The sequence below is a fragment of the Scyliorhinus canicula genome, chromosome 5, assembly GCF_902713615.1.
Source record: "Scyliorhinus canicula chromosome 5, sScyCan1.1, whole genome shotgun sequence".
Taxonomy (NCBI): domain Eukaryota; kingdom Metazoa; phylum Chordata; class Chondrichthyes; order Carcharhiniformes; family Scyliorhinidae; genus Scyliorhinus; species Scyliorhinus canicula.
Genome location: NC_052150.1, coordinates 88498202 through 88519395, shown reverse-complemented (window position 1 = coordinate 88519395; position 21194 = coordinate 88498202). Strand labels below are relative to the sequence as shown.

At 46.0% G+C, this 21194-nt stretch overlaps 1 protein-coding gene across 3 annotated transcripts in view; it reads right to left on the bottom strand.

Annotated features, from left to right (window-relative positions):
- Positions 1-21194, bottom strand: part of LOC119966114 (thyroid hormone receptor beta) — a 290813-nt gene that overhangs the window by 147111 nt on the left and 122508 nt on the right. The window contains exon 2 of one of the 3 annotated variants that reach the window (XM_038797343.1): positions 18280-18346. The exons of the other annotated variants lie outside the window; for them this stretch is intronic. The gene's annotated coding sequence lies outside the window, so the exon portion shown is untranslated. The remainder of the gene's footprint in view (positions 1-18279; positions 18347-21194) is intronic. 3 annotated transcript variants of the gene reach the window in all.

Here is a 21194-nt window from a genome sequence, read left to right as displayed (position 1 = left end):
GTTGCCGTGAGCATGTGTGGCCAGTGACAGAGCCATTCTCGGTGCGGAGGCCGGGTGTTTCACCCAGCGCCGCTGCTAACATCTCACCGTCCCGGAATTGGTGAGGGTTCGGCACCGATTTTTGGGTCGTAAAACACCTGCAAATTCTCCATTTGAGCTGCCACTTAGCCGCTGAAACGGAGAATCCAGTCCACTGTTCTTCCACTGGAGGTGAATTGCAACCAGTTTCCGATTCCCCTGGGAGCGCAAACCTGTAAGCAATTCCATATTCCTTGCCATGCAAATTTATGCAAATGAAAAATGACTATGTGCTAAGTACCCATACCCAGGTTCTACCATGGCTGCAAATTTATTAATTTCCTGCACTGAAGAATGGCACAAAATGAGGCAGGATCACACATCGCATAGCATGAATCTCACTTATGAGAGTCTACATATATTATGCGGCACATAAAAATGTTTGTTTGCAGATTTACCATCAAGCAAAAAGTTCTCTGCACAGCGTGCTACAATTCTAACTGGCTGAAAATTCAAGTCCAGGATCAGATTTCTGAATTAACAGGTGGCGATTTGGTATTCAGTAAAGTGCAGTCCTAATGGCACTACTCCTGCCACCTGATGTGCTGGAACTGCATTATTTAATTAAACGTAGGGATGGGCAATAAAAATGTTGGGTGAGCCAGCAGCACCCACAAACATAATTTTAAAAACACACTCAGCATTTCCTATATCTACAGTAATGTTTCAACTACAAATTTATTTATTTTTTAAAAAATATATATTTATTCAAATTTTCAACAATTTTCAAGAAAACACTCCAAACAGAAAAAAGAATAAAGCACAAAACAAGCAAAAATTATACATGGGATTTCCAACAAAATACAATAACCCCCATTGAACAAATAAAAACGCCAGTAAGGAAAACGCCCCACTCTAATCTAAACCACAAAAAAGAAAAACCAACCGCCCCCCTCCCCCCCTCCCCCCCCCCCCCCCCTCCCCTCCCCCCCCCCCCCCCCCCCCCCCATCCTCCCCTCCCTCCCTCCCCGGGTTGCTGCTGCTGCTGTTGACCTCCACCTAACGTTCCGCTAGAAAGTCTAGGAACGGTTGCCACCGCCTGGAGAACCCCTGCACAGACCCTCGCAAGGCAAACTTTATCCTTTCCAGCTTGATGAACCCTGCCATATCGTTAATCCAAGCTTCCACGCTTGGGGGCTTCGCATCCCTCCACATTAATTGGATCCTCCGCCGGGCTACCAGGGACGCAAAAGCCAAAACACCGGCCTCTTTCGGCTCCTGCACTCCCGGTTCGTCTGATACCCCAAATAATTGCTATCCCCCAGCACGGCTTGACCCGGGTGTTCACCACTTTGGACATAGTCCTCGCAAAGCCCCTCCAGAACCCCTCCAGCGCCGGGCACGTCCAAAACATATGGGCGTGATTTGCTGGGCTCCCCGAGCACCTCACACACCTGTCCTCCACCCCAAAAAACCTATTCATCCTCGCCCCCGTCATATGCGCCCTATGAGCAACTTTGAACTGTATTAGGCTGAGCCTGGCGCAAGAGGAGGAGGAATTAACCCTACTCAGGGCATCAGCCCACAGATCCTCATCCAGCTCCTCCCCGAGCTCCCCCTCCCACTTGCCCTTTAACTTCTCCACCGAGGCCAGCTCCTCTTCCTGCAGTTCCTGATAGATTGCCTTCTCCAACCCATACGCCCAAAATTACCCTGTCCTGAATCCTTCGTGCTGGGAGCTGTGGAAATTCCCTCACCTGCCATCTCACAAACGCCCTCACTTGCATGCACCTAAAAGCATTCCCGGGAGGTAACCCAAATTTCTCCTCTAGCGCCCCTAGGCTCGCAAAAGTCCCTTCGATGAATAGGTCCCCCATTCTTTTAATCCCTGCCCGATGCCAACTCAGAAACCCCCCATCCATCCTACCCGGAACAAACCTGTGGTTCTCTCGTATCGGGGACCAGACCGAGGCCCCCACCTCACCCCTATGCCGCCTCCACTGCCCCCAGATCTTCAGAGTCGCCACCACCACCGGACTCGTGGTGTACCTTGTCGGTGGGAGCGGCAACGGTGCCATCACCAGCGCCCCCAGACTCGTACCCACACAAGACGCCACCTCTAGTCTATTCTACGCCGCCTCCTCTCCCTCCATTACCCACTTATGGATCATCGCCACATTAGCTGCCCAATAATAGCCACTCAACCACAAATTTATATGGTACAAGTAGCTTGTAACTGAATAATGAGAAATTTAATTTTCAACCTTCTGTATTGTAAATTCTATGATTCTATGAATTGGAATGCTTATTGAACACAGGTTGAAAATGCTATTGTTATTTGAAAACACTATGGTAATAGTAAAAGGGAGTTGACAATTTATTGCTAATTGAATTTGTTATTTAATACCCCATTTCATTTAAAGGATCAGCTCAGTGGCACTTCGGATTTTAAAGTTGGGAAACATGTCTGAGCAGCCTTATCAGCAGTTAAAATGAGCAGGAATTTTAACAGTATAAAAGGAAACCTGTGGCACTTATATACACACAACAGGATTAGGACACCAAAACATGCATTAAAATCCTCATATACATTGGTAAGAGGGTTAAGGCCCATCTTAGGTGCCTACTAGGATCTGAAATATTGACCAATTTACTTGTGCATCGGACATCTTTCAAGGGTCTTGGGGCGCAGGAGATTGAAGTCTTACATTTTGAGGAAAGGCTGGACAGGCTAGGCTTGCATCCCTTGGAGTTTAGTAGAGAGGGGACTTGATTGAAACATGGAAAATCCTATGGGATCTTGACAGTGTGAACACGGTGAGGATTTTTCTTCTTGCGCAAGCATCTCGAACTAGGGGGGTCACTGTTCAAAAAGCAAAGGGGTTAGGAGCATCGTGTTTCTGTACGCAGATGACCTGCTCCTGTATATTGCGGATCCGGTGGAGGGGCTGGGGGAGGTCATGCAGGTTCTTAGGGATTTTGGAGACTTTTCGGGGTATAAGCTGAACGTTGGAAAATGCGAGCTCTTTGTGATACAGGCGAGGGGCCAGGAAAAGAGACTGGAAGAGTTACCGCTTAAGATGGTGGAGAGTAGCTTTTGCTACTTGGGCATTCAGGTGGCTAAGAGCTGGGGTGCCCTGCACAAGCTCAATTTAGCGCGGCTGGTGGATCAGATGGAGGAAGACTTTAAGAAGTGGGACATGCTACCGCTTTCCCTGGCGGGCAGGGTGCAGTCCGTAAAGGTGACGGTCCTCCCCAGGTTCTTGATTGTCTTTCAGTGCTTTCCCGTCCTCATCCCCAAGCCCTTTTTCAAGTGGGTAAGTAGGATTATTGCGGGATTTGTGTGGGCAAATAAGACCCCGCATGTTAAGAGACAGTTCTTGGAGTGCAGTCGGGGAGGAGGGGGGTTGGCGCTGCTAAACTTTTGCAGCTATTACTGGGCAGCGAATATATCCATGATTCGGAAATGGGTACTGGGGGGAGAGGGGGCGGTGTGGAAGCGGTTGGAAGCGACGTCTTATAAAGATACCAGCCTGTGGGCACTGATAACGGCACCGTTTCCGCTTCCGCCGACGCAGTATACCACGAGCCCGGTGGTGGTGGTGACATTGAGAATCTGGAGGCAGTGGAGACGGCACAGGGCGGAGGTAGGGGCTTCAGTCTGGGCCCAGATACAGAATAATCACAGGTTCGTTCCCGGTAGAATAGACGGAGGGGGGGGGGTTTCCTAAGTTGGCACAGGGCGGGTATCAACAGGATGGGGGACTTGATCATTGATGGGACTTTTGCTAGTTTGGGGGTGTTGAAGGAGAAATTTGGGCTACCCCAGGGAACACCTTTAGGTACATGCAGGCTCGGGCGTTCGTGAAAAAGCACGTGGGGAATTCTTGCTGCTGCCTGCCCGGATGATACAGGACAGGCTGGTCTCGGGCGTGTGGGTGGGGGATGGCAAGATACCTGAAATATATGAGGAGCTGCAGGAGGCGGAGGAGGAACTGAAGTCAAGTGGGAGGAGGAGCTGGGTGAGGAGCTGGATGAGGGCCCGTGGGCTGATGCCCTGGGCAGGGTCAATTTCTCCTCATCTTGCGCCAGGCTTAGCCTGATTCAGTTTAAGCTGGTGCACCGGGCGCATATGACAGTGGCGGGAATGAGTAAGTTCTTTGGGGTAGAGGACAAGTGTGTGAGGTGCTCAGGGAGCCCAGCAAACCATGTCCATATGTTTTGGGCATGCCCGGCACTTACAGGATTTTGGAAAGGCTTCGCAAGGGCTATGTCCAAGGTCTTGGACACTCGGGTAAAACCGAGCTGGGGGATAGCGATATTCGGGGTATCAGATGATCCGGGAGTGCAGGAGTCGACAGAGACCGGAGTTCTGGCCTTTGCCTCCTTGGTAGCCCGGAGAAGGCTCTTGTTAATGTGGAGGGACGCGAAACCCCCAAGCGTTCAGGCTTGGGACAGTGACATGGCGGGATTTCTCAAGTTAGAGAGGATAAAGTTTGCCTTGCGAGGGTCCTTGCAGGGGTTCTCTGGGCAGTGGCAACCGCTTCTTGACTTTCTCGCGGAACGTTACGTGGAGGTCAGCAGCAGCAGCAAACCGGGGGGGGGGGGGGGGAGGAGGGGGGGGGGGGGGGGCTTGGGTGATGGATGGATTTCATTTGTAAAGGGCAAATACCCCACCTTATTTTGTTAATTGGTTAAACTGTTAAATGGTTACGTTGTTTTCTGTTTTACTGTTATATTTTCTTTCTGTTGTTTTTCTTTTTTTTGTAGTGGCTTGTAAAAATTATTGAAAAATTTTGAATAAAAATAAATTTTTAAAAAAGTAAAGGGGTTGCCCATTTAAGACAGATGAAAAAAATGATTTTTGCTCCAAGTTAGAAACTTTGGAATTCTCTTCCTCAAAGGTGATTGAGGCAAGTCTTTAAAGCAGATGTAGGTAGATTCTTGATAAACAAGGAGGTGAAGGTTTATCAGGGATAGGCAGGAATGAAGTTGAGGTTAAAATTAGATTGGCCATGATCTTATTAAATGGCAAAGCAGTCTATGTGAGTGGTCTACGAGTGTCCCTAATTCATTTGTTCGAATTGGGCCTCACGGTTGCTGTTATATGTCCATAAAGCAAACACAATGTTCAATTTCTACCCTATTGTCTTCAAACTATAAGCAAAGAGGGAGATACAATGGTGGGTTGCATCAAGGTAATTAAAGGATGCCCATGTCTCACGGTAGCATGGTGGTTAGCATCAATGCTTCACAGCTCCAGGGTCCCAGGTTCGATTCCCGGCTGGGTCACTGTCTGTGTGGAGTCTGCACGTCCTCCCCGTGTGTGCGTGGGTTTCCTCCGGGTGCTCCGGTTTCCTCCCACAGTCCAAAGATGTGCGGGTTAGGCAGATTGGCCATGATAAATTGCCCGTAGTGTAAGGTTAATGGGGGGATTGTTGGGTTACGGGTATACGGGTTACGTGGGTTTAAGTAGGGTGATCATTGCTCGGCACAACATCGAGGGCCGAAGGGCCTGTTCTGTGCTGTACTGTTCTATGTTCTATGTTGAGTGTAAACACCAGCGTATATTAGCTGGGCTGAATAGACTCTTTCTGTGCTGTTGATTCCAAATAACAAACTAACATTATGGTCAGCACAAGTGTGGTGCGAAGGGTGCTGAAGAAATAAAGCTAAAGATTCAATTTACAATATACGCGACATTACAACCCGAGTAATATTACAACCAGTTGGTAACATTCCAGAATGGAATCCTGATTTAAAAGACCATGGGCGGGATTCACTGTTCCGGGGCGCCCGGAATACATTCCCCGATGGGACGGAGAATCGGGTGTCGAGGGGAAAATCAACATTGGCGCCCCCAGGCTCCGACCGCCCACCACTCGGTCCTGCTAAAGTGAACGAGGTCCATGACGTGCGCGGGCAAGGTGGGCGGGGGAGATGTAAATAAATGCAAATGGGTCTTAATGACCAATTTACATCTATTTGACAGGCCTGGGTGCCTGCGGCTCCGGCCTCCTGGGATTCTCCGGTTCCTGCGGCCGGAAATCAGGTGAGCTTGGATCACTTGTGGTTTTTACCAGCATGCTCCTGATGTGGTGGACCTTGTGGTGGGTCAAGGGCCCCATTGGCCCACCATGCCAGGGCCACGCCAGTAGAGACTATCCAACAAAAATTTCCCCCCCTCCCCCCAACAATGCACTGCCTGCCCAAGCCTCCTCTAGCAGACCCTCGACCCCCCCCCCCCCCCCCTCCCCAGGATCTCTACAATAGGGGACCCGCACCCCACAGGGATCCCTGTTAAGAGGGGGACCCCCCCACAGGAACCCCTGTAAGAGGGGGACCCCCCACAGGGAACTCTATAACCCTGTAAGAAGGGGATCCCCCCCCCCCCAGGGACCCCTGTAAAAGGGGGACCACTCCCCCACAGGGACCCCTGTAAAATGGCGACCACCACCCCCACAGGGACCCCCTGTAAGAGGGGGACCACCCCCCTACAGGGACCCTTGTAAGAGGGGGACCGCCCCCCCCACAGGGACCCCTGTAAGAGGGGGACCACCCCCCCCCCCCACAGGGACCCCTGTAAGAGGAGGACCACCCCTCCACAGGGACCCCTGTAAGAGGGGGACCACCCCCCTACAGGTACTCTTGTAAAAGGGGAACCCCCACAGGGACCCCCTGACCACGGGACCCCTTCTCCTCCCCCCCTCCCCAAGGGGCGCAATTCAGACAGGGGCAGTGAGAAACATTATACTTACCTTGCAGCTACATGTGTCCATTCCTCGAAGGAGAGTAGCTGTGCCTGCATATGGTTCCCACAGATCCATTAGCTGCAAGCCATTCATAGCTTTCCAGTTCTGCCTGTGATTGACAGTTTGTACAAACCATCTGCAGTTTAGATCCACTCATATCCCTTCATGCTTCAGTGGCCTAAGTGGTTAAACATTGACCACATCAAACAGAGATACATGCAGTGAAATCACACACTTGAGCAATTAGAATGCACTTAGTACTTTGAATGCACTTATTTTTCTTTGATGTGGTCAATGTTTGACATTGTGGTTTCACCACTTGGGCCACTGATGCTGAAGGGATATGAAGGATCAAAGCTGCAGATGCTTTCACAAGCTGTCTATAAGCTATAATGCTTCCCATTGCCCCTGTCTGGACAGCTCTTTAGCTTCCAGACTGGGCTCCCTTTTGTGGGTTGGGGGGGGGTGGGGGGGGGGGGGGAGGTTGATGTCTGTCAATAGAGGGGGTAACTTTAGGTATTCTTTCTGTCCCAATTATCTGGTTATCTGGACTGTAACCTGTTCCTTAGGAATCTTGCATCTTTGCAATTCCCTTGTCCTGTCCAGCTTCTCCTGGCAGAGCTGAGAGATGTTCACTCTCCTGCGTCCTGTCTGCAACTGCAATATATCCAGCTAAAACTTAAAAACGTTTCTATCTTTCAAGGGCCTTCAGTTGCTAAGCAATGGCCATTTGCGTTTGCCTTTTATTTATTCTTCATGCCATCACCCACTCTAAGCACAAGAGAATCACAGTTGAAATTAAAACCAAGCCCCACACATACAAACACCTTTGTCCAGCACGAATCTAACTACAGGTTTTACCCTTCCAGGGAGAAACACATTGAATCAAACACACTTAAAACTAGACCTTATTTCTAATCTTTACTAATATAAATACAAATCCCATAAAACTATCTTGTTTTCCGCACAACGTTTTTTCTAAAAACGTGGCAAACAGTTAAATAGACAGACATTGAGAAGTTAAATGGACGGACATTGAGAATAATTAGTAATTAATTTAAGGCCAAGCTAAATTCCATCTAGAATTATATCTAAGGTTCCTGGATTAATCAAGGGTTTCCATTGGTTCTGTGACTAAATTAAGAAATTACTCAATAAATTAAAAATAAACTACAATGGTATGCAGACTGTGTGTCAGGACTGTAATACCAGGACTGTAATATGTCCTGTAATAACATGCAACTAGCAGGGTAGAGAAAGAGAACCAGCACATGATTTTCAAAAGACATTGCATAAGATGCAACATAAAAGGTGACTACATAGAAGACGATCATATGGTGTTGGGGGTGCTATATCAGCACCGATAGAAGACTGACTAACAGGAAACAAATTGCATAAATGGGTAATTTTCAGGTCGGCAAACTATAATCAGTGGAGTGCCCCAGGATCAGTGCTGAGGCCTAACTATTTATGATCAAGTAATAATGACTTGGATGAAGAGTCCGATTGTGCTGGAGCCAAATTTGCAGATGAAACTAAGATAGGGATGAAATCAAGTTGGGAAGGATACAAAGTCTGCAAAGGGAATTCGATAAGTTAAGAAGTGGGAAACAATTTGGCCCAAGGTGGGGATTAATGTGGGAAAATGTGACGTTGCCTACTTTGGTAGGAAGAACAGAAATGCATAATATTATTTAAATAATGCCTCTGTACAGAGGGATTTTGCACATGAATCATAGAATGTTTGCAAGCAGGTATCGCAAATAATTAGGAAGGCAAATGGAATGTTGGCCTATATTGCAAGGGAAATTAGGGAAGTGTGAAGGTAGGGAAGTCTTGCTACAACTGTAGCCCACTGGTGAGAACACACCTACAGTCCTTCAATGTTGTTTTAGTCTCCTTATTTAAGGGAGGACAAACTTGCATGAGAGGCAGTTCAGAAAAGATTCACTCGGTTGTTTCCTGGGATGAAAGTGTTTTTCTTATGAGAGTAGCTTCAGCACGTCTGGATTATATTCACTGGAATTTGGAAGCATGAGAGGTGATCTTATTGATACATAGAAGATTCTTCGGGGGCATGAGTAGGTGGATGCTGAGAGGATGTTTTCCCCTTGTGAGAGGATAGAGAAGTACAGGGGAACTATTTAAAAATAAGGGGCCTCCCATTAAGACCAAGAGGAGAAGGAATATCTTCTCTCAGAATGGCGATTAATTTTTTGAATTCTCCTTGTCAGCAGGCGATGGGGGCTGGATCATTGAATATATTCAGGACTGTATTAGTTGGATTTTGGATAGGCAAGGGAGGTGAGGGTTATAGGGAGTAGGCAGGACAGTGGGATTAAGGACACAATGAGATCATATATGATCTTATTGAATGATGTAACATGTTCGGGGGAAGGGAGGGTCGAATGGCCTTATGCTCTTCATGGAATCTCATGCCCATACCAGTCTTTCAACCATTCACCCTCTGATCTAACTATCCAATGCTCATTAGCAGATGGCTCAGGTAGTAATTCTAAGATTGCAGCGTGGGTCCTGCTCTTATTTCTTATAAGACCATCAGACATAGGAGCAGAATTAAGTCACTCGGCCCATCGGGTCTGCACCGCCTTTCAATCATGGCTGTTATTTTCCCATCCTCATTCTCCTGCTTTCTACCCATAACCTCTGATCCCCTTATTAATCAAGAACCTATCTATCTCTGTGTTAAAGACACTCAGTGGTTTGGCCTCCACAGCCTTCCGCAGCAAGGAGTTCCACAGATTCACCACCCTCTGGCTGAAGAAATTCCTCCTCATCTCTGTTTTAAAGAACTATTGGATAGTTTTCTCCAGAGTCCAGCCACATCTCGGAGGAAAGCACAGAAGTGGCAAGGGAAAAATGTGACTGGTAGTCAGCAGAGCAAGAAGAATCCGGGGGAGATTGCTAAAAAAAAAATCGAATGTACTTGTTGTGAGGATAGAGCACAAGTTGCCCTGTGTACAGCTAGAATGCTCACTGTGGCAGCAGGGAGCAGAAGGCAAATGGGGGGGGGGGGGGGGGGGGGGGGGGGGGGGAGAAAGAGGGGGAGAGGGGTGGCGTTGTGAAGAGAGTGGAATAAAGTGATTACAACAGGGGTTCAATAGGTAAGAGGTATAGACAAAGTATGCAAAACCAAACATCCAGAAGGGTGCATTGCCTTCCTGGTAGAAATATTAAGGATATTTCAAGAGTAACCATAGAGGAACTTGGAAATAGAGAGGAAATAAAGATTTGTCATGGTTCAAGTTGTTGGAATGACATAGAAGTAAAAATTGAAACTGGATTTCTAATTAAAAGCAGAACTCAGTTCGCAATTTTGGAATTAATACCAGAGCCATGAGCTTATCAGCACAGGGATAGTTAGATCAAAAGTTGAATGGCTGAAAGACGAGTTACAACATGCGAGATTCCATCTTAATGGAAGACTGACACCAGTAAGAGGACAGGACGAAACTGCGGTATGCTCCACCTGAACCAGTTGTGACCAGTGTCCCAGCAGAAAGGGTAAATCGGGCTAACTAATAAGACATGGGGGGTGGCACTTGGTGAAAATAACATAAGTTTGGAGTTAAAAGAAAGAGAAGACACGATAGGGTGGCACAGTAGCACAGTGGTTAGCACTGTCGCTTCACAATGCCAGAGGCCCAGATTCAATTCCCTCTTGGGTCACTGTCTATGTGGAGTCTGCATGCTCTCCCAGTGTCTGTGTGGGTTTCCTCCAGGTGCTCCGGTTTCTTCCCACAAGTCCCGAAAAACCTGTTTGTTAGGTGAATTGGACATTCTGAATTCTCCCTCTGTGTATCCGAACTGGCGCCGGAGTCTGGCGACTGGGGAATTTTCATGGTAATTTAATTGCAGTGTTAATGTAAGCCTACTTGTGACACTAATAAAAGACTATTATTATTGGAATAAAGTTCAGATCAAGATAAGGAACAAGGACAGCATAAACAGTTAAGAAATAAATATGGTTATAAAACTGAAATACAAAAAGGACTGCAAAAGTAAAAGTAATCCCCAAGACAGACAAACAAAATTATATCCAAAATAAAACGGGGGAATAATTCATAGCGAAGAACCAGATCTGGTTGGAATAACTGAAACATGGCTACATAAAGAACAAAACTGACAACCAAATATTGCAGGTTACAACATATCCAGAAAGGATAAGGAAGCAGGAACGAGGTTTGGTACTAATGTCTGCATGGGTTTCCTCTCGATGCTCTGGTTTCCTCCCACAGTCCAAAGACATGCAGGTTAGGTGGATTGGCCATGGTAAATTGCCCTTAGTGACCAAAAAGGTTAGGAGGGGTTATTGGGTTACGGGGATAGGGTGGAAGTGAGGGCTTAAGTGGATCGGTGCAGACTCGATGGGCTGAATGGCCTCCTTCTGCACTATGTTCTAATTAGGAATAACATTGCGAGCACTAGCAGATGGCAGAAACGAATCTATCCGGATCAAAATAAAAGATGAAAAGAAACGGGCTACGATAATCAGGATAAACTGCAGACCATCGAATAGTGGAAAGTAGTTGGAAATAGAAATAATGTAACCAAAGATGTGAAAGTAGTAAAGAATATAATTAAAATCTCCCATGATTATGATACTACATGCAAATAAACAGGCAAGATGAGATAGCAAAAAGGTAACATAAATGGAGGTTTTTAAACAGGACTCCTTCTCACTAAGTATGTAGAAAATACAAAAGAGAGCATTGCTGGATCTAGTAATGGGAAATTAACCAAAACAGATAAGTAAGCACTTGGGGAATTCTAGGCAATAGCAATCACAACATAACAATAAAGATTGAGAAGGATTGTATTCTTCTTAAAGCAAGGAATTAGAAAAACAGCTGATTTTAAGGATATGAGAATGGAATGAGGGAAAGTGAATAAAAGTATTGACAAACATGAAAATAGAACAGCTGCAGCAGTAAGAGGCGTATGGTCACTGAGGGGAGACTTCAGCTTGAGTGAGAGAGGGTCTGAGTGAGTATATTTGTGAATTTGGTTCCAAGAGGGAATTCAACTGGTAAATATTTTTCAAGTTCAATTTTAGAATAAAAGTCAGATTCTGACCGAGAACGAAGTCTTTTTGAAAATTAAATAGCTCAGTTAACCAGACAGCTACCTTGGTGGTAGTTAACTATCAATCACCTGAAGAAAGCTCTTGCTTGAATAGGTGTTGATTACTGTAGCAGGAAGCTAAACTGGGGATTGACTCATCACAGCTCTATATCAGAAAGGGACCTTTTAAAGTGCATGGCCAGTGAGAGAAGATTTTGCCTGAATGAGACAGAGACCAAGTGAGTATGGTCAATAATTTAGTGGTGCATAGGAGGAAAGAGGTGCTTTATTGAAGGTTTACTGCAAGAAGGGAGACTTAGTGTTGGGAGTTGCATATTTAATGGTGTAAGGGAAAGGAAATAAATGTTCTTTGCTTTTTATTTTCTGAATTTCTCAGCCTTCAGAAGTGGACTTACTCTGCGACAGGAGAAGGAGCTAGTTATTTGCTGAGAATCTGGTAAATGACTATGGTTTAGTCTATTCCTCAGGTTCAAAATAATCTAGCAACCGGTGGTTAATAAAATGTATAAAAGCAAAAGTAAAATATATAACTGAATAAAATAATTAAATAGTTAATTAGAACACGTTAAGGTTGACAGGGCAGGTGATGTGTCCCAGCTGCAGCATGTGGGAGCTCCTAGAGGCCAATTTGATCCAGTGCAAACATGCCTGCATTAGGTGTTTGAAGTTCAAGCAGCTTTGGCTCAAAGTTTATGAGCTGGCAGCTGAACTAGACACTGCCACGCACCAGAGAGGGGTAAGTTATGTGGATTCTTTGTACCAGGAGGCAGTCACGCCTCTTAGGACAAGGTCCTCTGATTTGATCAGCGGTTAGGGACAGGAACGTGTGACTGCAAGTGAGGCAGGTAAGGGGATTCAGTGAGCTGGAGCACATGAGCCTTTGCTTTACAATTGTCCAACAGATATGAGGTCTTTTCAGCTTATTTGGAAGAAAATGTGGGCTGCAGGGTGGATGAGCTAACTGATCACGGCACGGTGGCTGAGTGGGGGGGAGCAAAAAGGAATGTAGTGCTAGTATAGTCAGGGGGATCGACATGGTTCCCTGCAGAAAAGAGTGAGAGTCAAGACGGCTTTGTTGCCTGCCTGGTGTCAGGGTTCGGGACATCGGCTCGGGGCTGTACAGGAACCTGCAGTGGAAGGGGGAGGACCCAGTTGTCGTGGTGCACATTAGGTACCGATGGCACAAGCAGGACAAAGGAGGAGGTTCTGCATAGTCAGCATGAGGATTTAGGCACCAAATTAAGAAGCAGAACCTCAAAAGTCATAATCTCTGTTTTTATGACCTAAGCCATGTGCAAATTGAGACAGGACAAATCATGGGCGGCATTCTCCCCTACCCGGCGTGACGGAGGGTGCCGGAGTAGGGGAGTGGCGCCAACCACTCAGGGGTCGCGCCTCCCCAAAGGTGGGGAATTCTCCACCTTTGGAATTCTCCCCACCTTTGGGGGCCAGCCCCGTGCCAGAGCGGTTTGCACCAGAAGACTGGCGCAAACACCCGGCGCCGTCGGTAGCAGGGCTGGCCGAAAGGCTTTCGCCAGTTGGCGCATGCGCCGGCAGTGACGTCAGCCGGCGCATGCGCGATGTGGTGTTCCTTTCCGCCTCTGCCATGGTGGAGGCCGTGGCGGGCGCGGAAGAACATAGTGCACCCAGGGCACTGGCCCGGCCCCTGATCAGGGGGCCCCGATCACGGGCCAGGCCACCGTGGGGCCCGCCCCCCCAGGACCCCGGGGGCCTGCTCGCCGTTCCAGAGGTGGTTTAAACCTCGGTGGCGGGAGGGGCCTCCCAGCGGCGGGACCTCGGCCAATCCGGGCCGGAGAATCGCCGCAGGGGCCTCTCCGATCAGCGGGGCGAGATTCCTGCCCCCGCCACTTCCCGGGTGGCGGAGAATCTCTGCCACGGCGGGGGCGGGATTTTAGGCACCCCCAGGCGATTCTCCGACCCTGCTGGGGGTCGGAGAATTTCGCCCCAGATTAGCGATGCACGGCTCAAAGTCTGCTGTGGGAGAAGTGGGTTCCAGTTTGTGGGGCATTGGCACCAGTGCTGGGGAAAGTGGGATCTGTACTGTTGGGACAGACTACACCTGGGGCTGGAGTTCTTGTCAGCTGCATAACTAGGGAAGTTGGCTGGTTTAGCAAAGTGGGCTAAATAGCGCGGGTTCAATTCCCATACCAGCCTCCCCGAACAGGCGCCGGAATGTGGCGACTAGGAGCTTTTCACAGTAACTTCATTGAAGCCTACTTGTGACAAGAAGCGATTATTATTATTAAGTACTGAGGCCAAGAGATCACCTTTTGGAAGAGGTGGTAAATCAAAGAACAGAGACAAGGCAAAAGAGAAAGATATGATTAAGGAAAAGAAAGACAGGCTGTGACAGGAATGGGTAGAGAGTACAAATCTAACAGAAATCAATGAATGCATGAAGAATTCAAAACAAAACAAAACAGATGAACTGAGAGTGCACATAGAAATGAAGAAGTATGATTTGATAGCCATTAACGAGACGTGGCTGCAGGAGGGGATATACTGGGACCTAAATATTGAGACATATAGGATATTTAGGAAGGCAGGACACGAGGAAAAGATGGAGGGGTAGATCTGATAGTTATAGCAATATAGTGCTGGCACAATAGAGAGGGAGGGCCCAAGCTGAGGAAACCAGCATGTGGAAATGGTTTGGATAGCGATGACATATGGTAAAAGCAAGAAGTCACTTGTGGTTATACTGCGCAGGCCCTTAACAGTAACCATATTGTAGAGTGGAGGATTAAAGGAAGAAATAATGGGCGCTCGTCAGACAGGCAGGGCGATAATCGGGAAAATGCAATTTACACATTGACTGGAAAAATCAGATGTGCAAAGGTAGTGTAGAGGGGGAGTTCAGAGAATATTTCTGGGATAGTTTCTCAGAGCAGCACGTTCTAGAGCTAACTACAGAGCTGGCTATGCTAGACCTGGTATTGTGTATCAAAATGGGAGAAATTAATGATCACAAAGTGAAGGAAGATGACTATGATATGTTATGTTTGAATTTAAAATTTAGTGTGCAGGAGAGTGGAATGGGTCTGAACTATGGGCAAGATTTTCTCCAATATTGGCAAAGTCTAATGTCAGGTGGGAAAAGCAGCCTTAAGCTTGCCAAGGGCACTGGCAGCTTTTTATGCTATATAATGTGAGGCGCAAAGGAAAAGAAGGCTGATAAGGGTTCCATGACATATCACTGGTGAGTGTTCTCCGATGCGCCTGCCAAAAACTCTGCGCTTCGATGATTTGGGCGCCATTTTTAAAATGCCGTCTGAGCGCACAGTGAGTACATTAGGAAACATTTTGCACCCATGTGCACCCCGACGCCAAAATGGCATTAATCTGGCACAACCCTCTCCCCTCTGAGCGATGTGCTTATTTCCAATCTCCTTTCGGAGTACCAGTTGTGCATCGCACTGTTCTGACATCACACTGCTGTGGACACAATTTTGACGTGGCTGTGTGATTTTACGGTATGGGCAAGATAATGATATATAAACTTCTTACAATGAGGTTATCAATGTTGAATGGTGGAAAATGCAGCCTGCCACTGATTGGGGGGTGGGGGGAAGGGGGGGAAGAGGGAGACACTTCCTACTTTTACATCAACGTGAAATGCAACTTTCACGTGCCATTCGCACGCTATTTTCCTCTCCCGTTGCCAAACGGTCCCGCTGCGAACGGGTGCGGAACGTTTCAGCCTTTGTTCTTAAACGTTGAGGGGCAATTATGAAGACATGAAAGTGAGCTGGCTAAAGTGAATTGGTAATTTAGGTTAAGGGATAGATCAATAGAGATACAGTGCCAAACATTTGAGGCAATATTTCAGAATACACAGAATAGATACATTCCGATGAATAAGGAAGCGTCCAAGGCATGGACCCACCATCCATGGTTAACTAGAAAGATTAAAGATAATATCAAACATAAAGAAAAAACATATGAAAAAAAAGCATATAATTGTGCAGTGGCAGGTCAGAAGATTGGACAGCATATAAGGAACAGCAACGTTTCCTAATGTGGGCAGCATGGTAGCACAAGTTGATAGCACTGTGGCTTCACAGCGCCAGGGTCCCAGGTTCGATTCCCCGCTGGGTCACTCGCTGTGCAGAGTCTGCACGGTCTCCCCGTGTCTGCATAGGTTTCCTCCGGGTGCTCTGGTTTCCTCCCACAGTCCAAAGACGTGCAGGTTAGGTGGATTGGCCATGATAAATTGCCCTTAGTGACCAAAAAGGTTAGGAGGGGTTATTGGGTTACAGGGGTGGGGTGGAAGTGAGGGCTTGAGTGGGTCGATGCAGACTTGATGGGCCAAATGGCCTCCTTCTGCACTGTATGTTCTAAGTTCTATGACTAAAATATTAATAAGGACTAAAAATTAGTGGAGAGTTTTATAAATATTTTAAAAGGAATAAAGTTAATAAAACAACTGTTGGTCCTGTAGAAAGTGAGTCTGGTGAACTGATAATGGAAAGCAAGGAGGTGGCAGATTAATTGAACAGTATTTTGCATCAGTCCTCACTATAGAGGATACAAGTAATATCCCAGAAGCAGCAAGAAACCAGGAAACGGGAGTCAGGGGGTGGGGTTGGTGGTGGTGGGGGATGTTTTTGCTAATACATCGAGACGAGCACATATCTTAGCCTTCATCACTTTTGGGATTGGGAGTTTCATTTTGCGTTGGAGGCTTATCTCACAAGCTTTATTATAAAGTGCAGAGTTCATCACAATTAATGAACTTGCAGAATGGGCAGGTATCTTGCAAAGAAACCTCTGAGTAAGCGTAAGGAATGTATTTTAGCAGGAAGAATGAGGAGGTCTCATATTCTTTGTAAATTAAGTGCCTAAATTGGGTAGAGAAACAAAGCATTAAAAGATAGCAACACAAGTTAATAAGACCATAAAACAAAGCAATGTACTGTGGTTCCTTTCTGGAGGAATAGAGTTCAAGAGCAGAGGAAGAACCTTAGTTAGATCACATGAGGTTGTATGAATAGTTCTGGTTAGGGCAGCATGGTGGCCTAGTGGTTAGCACAGCCGCCTCACGGCGTTGAGGTCCCAGGTTCGATCCCGGCTCTGGGTCACTGTCCGTGTGGAGTTTGCACATTCTCCCCGTGTCTGCGTGGGTTTCGCCCCCACAACCCAAAAATGTGCAGAGTAGGTGGATTGGCCACGCTAAATTGCCCCTTAATTGGCAAAAATAATTGGGTAATCTAAATTTATTTTAAAAAATGAATAGTTCTGGTTTCTGTATTTTGGAAAGAAATAGAAGCATTGGAGAAGATGCAAAAAAATCAATTCACTAAACCGATACCAGAACTGAGAGGTTATATTCATTGGGAAGGCCGAGCAGGTTGGGGTTCTTTCCTCTTTAAAAAGGATGAAAAATTGAGGGGTGAACTGATGGAAAGATTAGGAAAGGGTTTACTAGGTAGACGCTGGGATGAATGGCCTCTCCCAGGAACCCTGACAGCCGCAATTCCTAACTCGTGAGATGTCGCGATCTGGGTCCTGTCCATTGCAGATAAGTGGGTTTAATACTTAACCATGCTGACGCCAGATCTAACTGGCTCCCGGCATTTAATTGGCCTTCCCAAGGAAACCCCAGCCTGGTGCTGAGTAGTATTAGTCCACACAAACATGGACCAGGCGGAATGGCACCTGGAGGGTCTCCCAGACCATTGGGAGCTCCTGGATGATCAGGAACAGGATAGGGTGGTACCCTGGCTCTCTCCCTAGCACCCGGGCACCTTGGCAGTACCAGGTGGCACTCCCAGGATGGTCGTGCCCATGAAGAAGGGATGAGGGGGTGTATGAAGCATTGGAGGGGGTGAAGAGTGGGGGGGCTTGTAATGGAGCATAGGAAAGGGTTCCTCCCTTGGGGGTGTGTGGGGTAATGCCCATGTGTGTGGAAGTGACACTGCCAACGGGTCAGGGTGTGGGGGATCCTCAAGCTCACTTAGAGATCGGGGCACCCTTTCAAAATGGTGGCTCGATCTCCGAGAAACCGGCCTGGTCAGCGGGTTCTGCTCCCCAGTGATTGAAAGTGTGGGTTTGACTGGGGAGAGACTCCCCAGGGTCCAAATAAAATGCCTTAAGTGTGATTAGATAGCGGTGGTGAATTCGCCGACAGAGCCGGGGAGAAACTCCCAGCCAACCCTGCCTGATATTACACTTAGAAACTTTTCTGTTCTGCCATTTAACACGACGAAGACGGTTACAGATCAAGAACCTTGCTCGGCTGGTAATCAGCAGTACCTCCCAAAGCTGCAGTCTGGCTGTCGGAATTTCACCACCTGGAGAAAATCCGGGGTTGGAAGATGGCTTCCACAAGATGTTCCAGGACCTATTTAAAGCCAGCAGCTTGGAATAGGGGCGATGTTACCTGGGTACTTTGCATGCATTGCTTCCTTCTTCCTTTTTCTGATTTTACTGTCAGATGTAAAAAAAATCTAAAACCGAATAAAACATTTATTAAAAAAATGAAACTTTTAGATTACGCCAAATGATTTTACTTGCAGGTGATATTTGAACCAGGGTCGTAAATATAAAATGGTCACTTACAAATCGATTAGGGAATTCAGGAGAAACTTCTTTACCCACTGTGGTTAGAAGCTGGAACTAACTACCACAAGGAGTAGCTGAGGCAAACGGCATAAATATATTTACAAGGAAGCTAGAAAAACATATGAGGGCAAAAGAAGTAAAATATGTTGATGGGGGTCAGGTAAAGGAATGGAGGGGACTCAAGCGGAACATAAAAGCCAGCATGAATTTATTGTGCGTAATGCAATGTTTTGCCGTAAATACTTCTGGCATACGTTGCAACACTGCAAATGATTTAGCATTAGAACTATCTGGGCCACCGAGACTCCAATGGCTAGAGATCGCCAATAGGACCTACATCAAGTTCAATATTCTGGAGTTGGTGACTTTGGGGCTGCCTGTACAAAGTAAATTTTCTTTCTACCTTTATGGGATTGAGCAGATTTTTGCCCTAACAATCTGTAGCTGGAAGGGGAGATTCCACACCAGCTGCAGCAATGTTCATTGCACATGTTGTATGATCATGCAAGTTCAATTTATGCACTTTAGTGAGAGAGAGGGTAACTAGGCATTATTTTACTGTAAAGTAACAATTTCTGCACAGCGCTAAAACAAAATACTGCAGCTGCAGGAAATCTGAAAAATAAACACGCTAGAAAGTATCTGTGGAATGATGAAGAAAGTTAAGGTTTCAGGTCCATGGCCTTTCCATAACTGATCTAATACAATCCTTTGCTAGATTTTGGAAGGAATATTTCCTACTGCCACAGATAGGTAATTTTTAACTCTTAATTGAAGGATGACCAGATTGTTCACATCTTAATCCTAGAAACATTTGTGATCCAAACATTCCTAAAGAGAACGGAGTAAAATTCTTCATCCTATTAATAAGCCCCAATAACGGTAACATGTTTTTCATAGAGTTTAGGAAAAATCATTACACAAAAGTAAATAACAAGAGATCCATCACTCATTGTTCAAGTAACTATTAGTGAAACTGCATTAAAGTACAATACTCTAATCACTCATGCATTGAACACAATGACAACTGTTTCTCACAGAAAACAGCAGCAGAATGTGATTTCTGAACATGTGATGCATTTGACAGATCTTGTGACAAAAGGAATAAAGCGCATAATGACTCATACGTAGCTCAAAGTCTTCATCAATTTATGGAAGGTGTTTCGTTGAAATTGGATCCAAGGAGAAGAGAATACTGCTCAGCAGCTGAATAATTATTGTACTCATACTGGTTACATTTTATAAAGATCGTGTTACAAATTCTGAACTTTCTTCAGAAGTGAGGGGAGGTACAAGTGACTGGTGAGTATAAAAAATGAAGGTTGCCAAAAGCCTGGTGCTTGTCACTTGAGACAAAAGGCAATGTTGCAACATCAGGTGTAGGAAGCAAAGGATTGAACTGGTGAAAAAGCAGGAAGGAAGATGCAGGGCACAGCAGAATAAAGAACCTTAAATTTAAGAAGAATGTATAAATCACTAGAAATCCCAATTATTAATAAAATAGGTAGTATTAACTCCCACGATTCACAAATTGTGTGTATTTATAATGGTGCTTTATAGAATAGCATGCTGCGCACTTTCAACAAAGGGCTGAAGCATTTACCTGGTAATGGCAGAAGCTTTCTGTACATTACAACAATAATCTGCTGTATACACAGAGCGATCACGTGCTACTAAATAAGTAGAAAATAAATGAAAGCTGTTAAAAGGAAAATTTTATGGATAATTTCAGATGCAACCTTTGGATGGTGCAATCATTCTGCCACACAAATCAGAATTTTAAATAATCATCATATTTCTGAGCGCAAGGGTGCAGGGAAAAAGTGTAATTAACTGGACATGCCGTAAGATGCCATGCTTTTCAGACTCACTGTTTTACAATGACAGGAGAATTATAACATACTTGTGAGGTACTGTAATATTGATATGGTTTCTTTCCTCAGCACCCAATCTGAGATAACACTTCAGTATAGTACTGAGGGAGTGATAAATTGCTGCCCTTTAGAGTAAATGTTGAACATCAATGAGTATGTTGCATTATGGGGTATGTTCAATAAGCTCCAGATCAGTATTTATTGCCACTTCTGTGTGAACAAACAGGCTGGAAAGGTCAGCATCCGTGTATGGTTATTGTTTTTTTTTAAAAAAAGGTTACTGCCACAGGATTGGACAACTCATGTGGCAGCGTTGATTTCTGTAATAGATGGTACCTGAGCGAACGATCTTTCAACTGCTACAGGGCACAGATCGATTAGTTTGCCTCCTTTTATTAATCCAACAAATGAAATCTCTGAGCTACCCTGTGATGTGGGTCTCTGCAGCACAGCCTAATCCAGAGCTTGTTGTGAACCGAAGAATAGCCAGGGAATTGCAGATATCTATCGCAAAGTCTTCCTACGAAGTTTGTTTGGGTGCAAAATTTGGGTCGTCAACCTATCCACATCTGGTCTGCCTATTGACTAGGCACCAAAAAACATTCAACTACAGCTGGGTGAATTATAAGACCAGAAGACAGGAGCAGAATTAGGACATTCGGCCCATCGAGTCTGCTCTGCCATTCAATCACAGCTGATGTGTTTCTCATCCCCATTCTCCTGCCTTCTCTCCATAACACCTGATCCCCTTATTAATCAAGAATCTATCTCGCTCTGTCGTAAAGACACTCAGTGATTTGGCCTACACATCTTTCTGCGGCAATGAGTTCCACAGATTCACCAATCTCTGGCTCAAGAA